A 5,467-nucleotide genomic window follows, 5' to 3' on the forward strand; every position below is an offset into this window, starting at 1 on the left:
ATAAAAATAAAAATAAAATAAAAATTGTTGTTTCCTTAGACAATAAAGTGGGTGTATTGGCTGCCTGATCTTTAAGGTTCCAGGGCAAAAGTCTGGTCATCACAGAGAGGTGATGTATTAGTTATTTATTGCAGTTTCTGAGGATCAAGAATCTAGCAACAGCATAACTGGTGGGTTTTGCTCAGTGTCTCTCATGAAGGTGATTCACCTTTTAAGGGAGGAATGACAAAAAAATTAGGCATTTTAATGCCACTACAGTTGGTTGTATACTCTAGTCCTGGGGGACTGGAGGCTTGGGATGAGTGGAGTCCACATCCAAGGGGCTTCTTCCCTGTCTCTTTTGACTGAATCACCCTGTGACTTGGCCCAGAAACACCTTCCAGAAGTCTGTATAACAGATTTCTTCCTCTTCCCCAGCCCCTATAAACGGAAGAGCCCGCCAAGTACTCCATTTATCTCCTAAATCATTTCCACCACCATCTTTGGCCTGCATCTCTGCAACTGATTTCTTCTTCATATGTGCATCTAGTTTCATTCTCTCTTTTCCAAACCACTCTGATTCTGGAATGATCTAAAATAAAAACTAAGCATGTCACCTTCCTGCCCGAAACTGTTCTACTTCTTTGATGATAAAGTCCAGGATCTTTATCTTTAAGTCCAGCCAACACATGCCCTACAAATCTTGCATAGGCAACTATTTGCAGACCTTGTTTCATTCTGCCTTCACTGGTCGTACAACTAACCTCAACTCACCTCTCCCGGTACCTCTCACTGTCCTCTACATGTCCAAGGCTGTGCCAGCAACCAGTCTTTCTGATGTTCTCATGATCACCATGGCTACTTCCCAACCCTTGATACACGTTAGTCTCTACTAAAATAACCTTTCCTGGGCCTCCTTCCCTGTTTTCTTCAGGAAATGTTCTTAAATTTTCATACATGCAAATATAAATATATACAGTTGATTTTCATTACAAGGGATTGAATCCAGAGCCTTGCACATACTAGGCAAGTGTTCTACCAGCGAGCTATATCTCCAGCCCTTTTTACTTTGAGATAGGATCTCATTAGGTTGCCTAGGCTGGCCTTGCGCTTGCAATCCTCCTACTTAGCTAAATAATGCACCATAAGCCCAGCTCATAGTTCATTCTTGATTTTTCAGCAGTTATATTCTACAAAGTCACTGAAAATGCTGAATTAATGAATAATAAACTATTGCTACCAGGTGTAGTGGCACCTTCCTGTAATTCCAGCACTTGGGAGACTGAGACAGGAGGATTGTTGTGAGTTCAAGACCAGCCTGGGTTACAAAGTGAGCTCAAGGTTAGCTTGAATGGCATAGTGAAACCTTGTCTTAAAAAGACAAAAGATAAGGGCCGGAGGTCAGCTCAGCAGACTAAGTGCTTGCTTAGGTAAGCACAGGGGCCAGGGTTCAATCCTTGGTACTGCATGCTGCTCTGACCCTGCTCCCGGAGCACGCTGAGCTGGTGATAGAGTCTGACCGTGGTGGTGCACGCCTGTAATCCCAGCACTAGGGAGGCAGAAATCAGGAAGATCACTATGAGTCTGAGCTGCGTAGTGAGACACTGCACAAAATAAACAACTAAAAATCAATCGATCAATCAATAAATAGACCATTACCACATGGAGAAATACAGAGTTAAGTTACTAGGGATTTCTGATCATAATTTTGTTTAGTTATGTTTCTATTTAAAGGACACTTTATTTTATACATATTGATTCATTAACAGTGAACTCATGGCCATTCGTACCATAACGCCTATCTGAATGAAGCTGATCCAAAGTCTTTTTGCCTTTAGCAAAACTAAGTACTGCTAAGCACTACATTTGAGATTTAATCAAATTGCCAAGAAAAACTAGAGAAATGCAAGTAATGTCACTAAATATACTATGGAGAGAGCCCTTGTTTGCAATATGGGAATGGAAACTTGTTCAAACTGACAACATTCAAATCAGGCAGATATTTCACTGTTCTAGACTATTCATAAATAACTGTAAAAGCCATAAAATGCCCTGAGTTTTAATTTGGCAGTTACGATGACTCCTACGGAGTAGACATGTTTGCACATCCAGAATTCATAAATATGTATGATATATTTTGAGTTTATTCTAACTTTTTGCCATTACTAATGTATTAGGCATGTTCTTGTATGTCTCCTTTATTTAAGACAAGAATCTTAGGTTTTTATTTGAGTTGCATTAACTGTACAGAGTATCTGTGGAAGAGTTAAATGTCTATTCATTTATTTATTTATTTGGCGGAACCAGGAATTGAACTCAGGCCCTTGCACTCGCCAGGCAAGCTCTTATTCTACTGAGTCATCTCCCCAGCCTCTAAATGTCTATATAGATAATTATGAATCTAACATAAATCTGGTACACCTCTTTGTTTTTTAGGTCTTCTTTGTTTTCAAAAGTTATAACTTTCTCTGCAAAGGCCTTTCATACATTTTCATTGATGATTCCTGGATTTATTATTTTTAATTGCTATGAGGATTCAAACTGGGACACAAATATCTATATAGTTATGATTTAATAAGAAAAAATATTTAATCTTTGTTCCTGACCCAGAGCTTAGAAAATCCTTGGAATTTCTGAGTGAGAAGGGTGATAGGATTAAATTTTGTTCTAGAGGTGACTATTGGCAGGGCACTCTATAGCTTCAGGATAGGGCTGGTCACCAGAGAGATCAAGCCTAAATTGGAGGCTTAGAACTTTCAAACCCAACAAAAAGCTCAGGAGAGGAGAGAGAGGCTGGAGATTGCTAATCACCAGTGGTCACAATTAGGCCTACACAATGAAACTTCCATGAAAAACCCTGAATGATTGGGTTTGGGCAGCTTCTGAGCTAGCAAACACATACATGTGCCAGGATGGTGGTGTATGCAGCTCCACGGGATCAAAGGGTCCTATTCCTGGGAACTGTTTGGCACTTACCCTACCTCTTCATCTGGCTGCTCATTTGTATTCATTGTAATGAGCTGTACTAGTAAGTATATGCTTTCCTGAGTTCTGTGAGTCATGTTAGCAATATTAGGGCCTGGAATGAGGGTGAGTTACAGGAACTCTGGACTTTTAACCAAGTCAGACAGAAGTATGGGCCCTCTATGTTCCAAATACTTGGGTAAATTATTTTAAAAGAGATTTATGGGGGCTGAGGAGATAGTTCGGCAGTCTAAGCGCCTGCCTGGAAAGCACAAGGTCCCAAGTTCAATTCCTGGTATCACATGTCGTGCTGGCCCCGTAGTTTTGATGCCAGGTCATAAGCCTCATCTGTTAGTAACTTTGCTGCAGATTCCAAGGCAGCACATAGAGAGTCTTGTCTTGTTTTCACTCTTATCAAAACTAAGGAGTCAATTATGGGGCCCTGTCCTGATCCCCATCCAAGACTCCACCTCTACACAATGATAAATGGATTCAATTTGCACATTCTAAATACCACACAACATGGATTAGACTCAAAAATGAGGTTTTTTAAAACATTTATTTAGTGTGTGTGTGTGTGTGTGTGTGTGTGGCCAGCTCAGCCCACCAGGGGGCGGGGCTGGCTGGCATGTGGTGCTGGGGGATTGAACCGCGGTCCCTGTGCTTTGCTAAGCTTGTTCTAAGTAGGTGCTTTAGACCACTGAGCCATCTCTCCAGCACCATCAAAAATGAGTTTTAAAGGATCAACCAGTCAAACCATAGCACACCACCAGATAATGCTTGTCTTTTTGTCCCCCCTCCCCATGTACTAGGGATTGAACCCAGGGCCTTCAAACTGAGCTACAGCCCTGGCCCATTTGTCTTGTTTTGGTTTTTGAGACAAGGTCTCACGATGTAGTTCAGGCTGACCTTGACCTTTCTGTGTAGCTCAGGAAGGCTTCAAAGTTCCAGTGACCTTCCCCCCTCAGGCTCCCAGGTCCTGGGATTATAGGCATGTGCCACTTTACCGAGCTTTAGGTAGTTCTTAAATCAGATTCCAAAGTGCTAATCATTACACCATGGAACCAGTAGTTCTTAAATCAGACACTGATACATTCACAAGTCTGAACCCAAGGTCCGCGAAAATATCACTTTATTTATTTATTTTTATGTTTTGGTACTGGGGATCCAACTCATGACCTTGCACTTGCCAGGCGGGCCCTTATGCTGCTGAACTGTCTCCCCAGCCCACCACGTGAAATAAAACCTACCATAGAGGAAGCAAGGGAGAGCAAGTAAGAGCAAAGAGGAAAGAGGAGTCTATTCTCACATCACTTGTTCGGCCACTGCCCAGCTCTGTACACATCGCTTTTGATCAAATCTTATAGTCTGTTAGCCACACCCTAATCCTTTTCCAGTTAATTACAGGAGCCTCCTAATTGTAGAGACTTCTTAGAATAATTTCTTCCCAGCTATTGTATTGACTTCTGGGTTTGTCTGGCTTGGTTGGTTGTTTTTTAATTTTGTTTTGTTTTCTTTGCTTCTGGCCTCTTAACTGTGCTTCATTCTCTAGTTGGGTGAATGAACCTTCTCACAAAATTTAATCGTGCCGATCTACAGCTCATAGCCATTTGGTGGACTCCTACCTACAAAAAATTTTAAAATCTAACTTCTTAACATAATGCACAAATTCCTCTTTAAGGATACCTATCTGCCCCTCAAACTTAAATTTCTTTTAGTGAGCTCTATCCAGAGAGCTTTGTGGTCTCAGCAACCCTCCCAGTGGTATGTCAGTCTCAGACTGCTAGGCTTCAGTTCCCCGCTCCAGTTCTGACTGGTTTGTTGTCCCTGGGAAAGTGATGTGCCTTATCTGTGCCGTAAACATAGGAAAATGGGCCTAATGACAGATACATATTATTTAGACCTGTTATTATACTAAATCTTAGCATGCAGAAAGAGCTTATTAGGGGGCAGCTATTATTATTGCCACCATCCTTTTTAGTAGTACACAAACATCATCTCACTTGTGACATCTTTATTGACTGCCTCACCCATGCAGATGTATCTGCTACTCTATCCCCACAGTGGGTTGAGTGTCTCTTACCTGCCTGCGCAATTTTATTTCATATTTGGTCGTTTCAAACATGTTTCCTCTTGTCTACTTGAAAGAAGGTCCTACTTATTTAAAAACATTTTTTTTTTTTTTTGGTTTGGTACCTGCAATGAACTCAGGACCTTGTGCTTGCCAGATAGATGTTGTGCAGCTAAGTCCCCAGCCCAGTCCTACTTATTTTTGTCTTTCCATTGCCTGGTAAAGTATCTGGCACATAGCAAATACTCAAGAAAAGTTTGTTGAATTATTATATAAATGAATAACAGATTAAATGAAAGCAAGATAAGAAAGCTTTGTTAGAGGGAGGCCAATTAGGAGACTCCTGTAATGAACTGGGAAAAGGATTATGGTGTGGCTAACATACTGGTACCAAAATGGATTTATTCACTTAGAAATTTTAGGGGCTGGTGAGATGGCTCAGTGGTCTAAAGC

This window comes from Octodon degus, unplaced genomic scaffold, assembly GCF_000260255.1.
Source record: "Octodon degus isolate 3935 unplaced genomic scaffold, OctDeg1.0 scaffold00104, whole genome shotgun sequence".
NCBI classification, from domain to species: Eukaryota; Metazoa; Chordata; class Mammalia; order Rodentia; family Octodontidae; genus Octodon; species Octodon degus.